A 4,542-nucleotide genomic window follows, 5' to 3' on the forward strand; every position below is an offset into this window, starting at 1 on the left:
CGTAGGTTTTTCAGATCACTTAGCCTCCTGCCATACGGCACAGCCTGCTTCTTTGGCAGCCCATCTGGCTCCGTGTCAGTTCTCTCCAGGTCCCTCCAGCAGTTTCACCATCAGTTCAGTCCCGGCTCTTCACTATGAGGCCCTTGGAAGTACAGGAAGTAACTCGGAGAGATCTAGTGAAAGAACTTGGCCAGTTCCCATAGGGGACAGTGCAGATGATTAATTGGATGGATATGTCAATGTTTCCCCTAGACACCCCTGTACATTTTCCTGAGTTTGAAGATAGAGGAGATGATGTGCTCATTGGGAAACACGTTTACGTTCAGTAATTTTCACAAACGATCATCACCAGCAGTGAACAGAGGAAGGCTGAGAAAATTACGGGTGGGATTGGAGAAGGGGAGAAAAGAGCGGAGAAGGGATTAGAGTCCGTTAGAACCAAACGTTTCTGTTTTTGAAAACGGATCCGAGGTGAACTCCAAAAACCCCCGCTTTTCTACCCGCCGACTCTGTGCCTCCTGCGGTGGAGACGCGCTCTGCAGAGCCGGCAGAGGCTCAGGCCCGCCACTGCTCGCGGCAAAGCTTGGCGCTGCGATGCGCGCCACTTGGGCTGCTCAGTGCTGGACCTGGACGGCCGGTAGGAGGGAACACCCCACTTCCCACGCGGGGAAACCCTCCTAGGCTTGACGTCATCGAAGCGCTGACCTATGGCGGGGTGGAGGTGGGGGGGTTCCCGCTTTGATTGCCGCCCCGCGGGCTTTTTAAAGGGTACCCTGGGGAATACGCTCCAGGAGCGGTGGGAGGAGTGGGGGGGAATGCAGACATAGAAGGGAAAGTATCCTGGACTTGGGGATGAAGACGGGGTGGGGTGAGGCTCTAGCGATTTGGGAAGCCGAGCTGAGCCTTAGCCCTAGAAGGAAGAAGCCAGACTCCGGAACAGCGCACTCACCTGGAGATGGAGTGGAAACGGCCGCGCACTGCTGGGAGGAGGATCAGGACCGAGGAGGGAGATGCTGTGGGTGAGTACCATCCTTTTCTTTCACGACCCAAGAAAGCCTCCGAAGGGGCTTCTTGAGGAAGGCACAGTGTGTAATACTTAGGACCAAGACATGCCACGAAATTCTACAGCCTAGTTTACATTTTGAGCTGTGGGAAATTTATGCTTTGGAGGTGACCGGCTGCTTTAGAGAGAGTGAGTGAATGTGGCCCGGCAAGGTCAGGATCCAGAAAAATCCCACCCCCACCCCTTACGAGTTTCTTAAAGAGTTTTCTCCCTTCGTGTTAATCTGTTTTCAAAGGAAAATGTTATGCGGGTGCTCGCCAATGACATGGAGCAGCAGCGAAGTCAAAATTGCCCCAAGGTGAGTGTTCGGAGCTTGCCCTCTGTCTTCCTTCTGATCTCGAGCAAACTAATTCTTGCTAAAGAAGGCATTTGGCGGCAAGTGTGATGTGGTCTGAAAACAGGAGAATCAAAAATCTAACTACAGAATAGATTTAAGATGTATTAAGAAACAGATCCTCACAACTGATGGTAGCCATGTACCCGATTGGCGGCCGCTTCCTGGTTTCTGTCTCCACAGAGGATGAAGCACGGTGCGGTGCGTCAGGCAGGCAGTGCACTGCTAGCTGGCTGTTAGACTTTCATCCCTACAGTTGCTAGCTGCACTACCCCCCTGCTACACCCAGAAGCAAGCAAAGACGTGGAAATGGTGCCATCTGGTGGAGAAGATGGTGTACTCACGACAGTCACTAAACGTTGGATCCAATGTACTATTTCTGCTAGGTAAAGTCACAACCCAAAATACTTGTAGTTTCTCTTTTTAAAAAGAGTACTCTTTCGAAAATAATTCTTATCATCTTATGTATATTTCCATGCATGTATAAATGTGCACCAAGTGCGTGCCGGGTGCCCATGGAGTCCAGAATAGGGATTCCGATCTCCTGGAACTGGAGTTTCAGACGGTTATGGGCCATCTTGTTGGTGCTGAGAATCCAGAGCAGTTAAGAGCAGCCAGTGCTTTTTACCGCTGAGCCATCTCTCCAGCCCCTGTACTTTCTCCGTAGATGATAAAGTTAAAGGCTCACATGACTCGCGTCTCTGTTGCCATTTACGCTTCACTTTATGCCAAATAGCTCAATTTCTTTTAAACATACTTAGTTCAAATCTCACCATTTGAGTAGATTTTTTCTAGACAATTTCACATTTTTCTGTATGTAAGTGGTTGCACCCCACAGCGAACTTTAAAGCTGCAGTGACTAAAGTCACCTACAATGGGAGAGAAACGATATTTAAAGGCTTTACGTTGTTTAAACACAACTGAACTGCCACACACATTTCTTCAGTTAGATGCTTTGCCCAGATTATTTTATCTTCTAGATACTTTAATGCCAAGTTCAATTGAACTTTTATTAATTCTTTTTACTATAATAACATCTATATTTAAACTTTTAATTTGGAAAACCTAAGTATAAGAATTCAGAGTCCTTAGCTGGGCAGTGGTGGTGCATGCCTTTAATCCGAGCACTTGGAGGCAGAAGCAGTTGGATCTCTGAGTTCGAGGGCAGCCTGGTCTACAAAGCTTGTTCCAGGACAGCCAGAGCTACCCAGGAAAACCCTGTCTCTAAAACAAGTTAAGTGTTATTAAACGTTTTTTTATATGCTTGTTGCTTGGAAATACAAACTTTATTTCTAATAGTTTAGGAAAAACAAAACAAGGTTTCTCTATGAATTCTCTTCAGTGTAGCTGCTAAGATCAGAGCCCTGGCTGGGAGAAGGTTCAGCTGGTAAAGTCACTTGCTGTTAACCCTATCCACCGGAGTTTGATCCCTAGCATTCAGAAGGTGGAAGGAGAGAATCCCTCAAGTTATCCTTCGCCCTTTGCATTCATGCCACTACACTCCAGCAGTTCTGCAGCTGTGTTTTCCATGAAAAACTTAGCCGCAGTGACTTCGTGAATACCAGTATTGTCCAGAATCAGGTAGGCAGTGTACTGCAAGTTGGCTGCTTTGGGTCAAGTCAGCAGTCACGGCCATCCTGCTACTTACTTCTGGGCAGATTCTTCACACTCAGTACCTGTGTGTGATGGGCTGGCAGTGTATTGTTAGCTGGTTGAATATGTGAACGGCACCAGCTAACATGCAACTGCTATCCTATTGCACATACAGTCAACACAAGAATACTGTTATAATCCATGTGTATGCTTTGCCATGAAGAAGGGCACTGTTTATGATAAGTTATTTTTATTCTTGGATGACTTAGTTATAGTAAAATGGAAGATTTATAGTAATGAAAGTTCTATAGCTACTTTTAAAATTCAATAGCTTTGGAGTCCTGGCTTGATAAAGCATTTATGAAGTTATATATTTGTATTTTGAACACAAAATTTAGAATATAGTGGAAAGCTTCATGTATTTTCCCCAAATTTTCAGCTAAAATCTTTGATACTTTGACATTCTTCAGTTTCATAGTATGGCAGGAGGGTGGGTCTCTGTGACCTCATGTGCACATCAAGTGGAGGGAGAATTGGGCTAATTTTCAAAATGAGCCATGGACTAAAACATTTTACTTCAAGCATCTAGAAAATTTGGAATATTTTGGGTATTGGGGGGTTGGGCTGAATTATTTGGAGGACAACTCAATTCTCCTATTTTGTGTAAAATACCGCATGTTGGTTTACAATAATTGGAAGAAGAGGTCTAGTTCATGAAGAGGGAAGAACTGACCACAGACATCATTTAATATACTTCCACATTCTGTGGGAGGTCATCTGACTTGTGGAGCACAGCAGTGTTTCTCAGTACTCTTCCTTATCCTCTGGCTTACATTCTTTCTGCCCCCCTACAATGTTCCTTGAGCCGTGTGTGTATGTATGTGTGTATATATATGCTTAAATAATATATGCTGTGTGTATATAATATAATACATAATATATATAATGCATATAAATGTTCCATTTATTCTCAGCACTTTGTTTTCATCTTTAAAAAAAGGTTAAATTTCAGCATGTTTTTTTCTTTTGTTACAAACCCGTCAATAAAAATAAAATCTACTAAATTTAGAAGGCTTTTCTTGTGCTTTATTTTTAAATTCAAGAGCAAGGATTAAAAACACTCATCTTTGTACTCAATAAGCATGTAGATATTTTGGAGTGCTGGGGATTTAACCTAGCACATCTATTTAAAGCTGTTCTTTAGTTCTGCATTACGGAGAGCCTAAGAAAGGAAAGGAGTGAAATCACTATAAGGTAGTGAGAAAAATTTTAAAAAAAATACATAAAAAAAAAAGACCAGGCATGACAGACCACATCTGTAATCCCAGTTTCAGGAGGTGGAAGCTGGAGGAACAGGAGTTTAGGGGCAGCCTTGGCTACAGAACAAATGGTTTGGAGCCAGTCTTCAGTCTGGGTTTTGTGAGACTCCCATTTAAACAAACACTCCCTACCCCCAAACCAAACCAAACCAAATGCAAAGAAAAAACCCAAGGGGGAAAAGGTAAACTAATAAATGTAATGTTTCTGTGGGGGTGTGAGTGACTGGGAGGGT

This window comes from Microtus ochrogaster, chromosome 19 (genome assembly GCF_000317375.1).
Source record: "Microtus ochrogaster isolate Prairie Vole_2 chromosome 19, MicOch1.0, whole genome shotgun sequence".
Lineage (NCBI taxonomy): Eukaryota > Metazoa > Chordata > Mammalia > Rodentia > Cricetidae > Microtus > Microtus ochrogaster.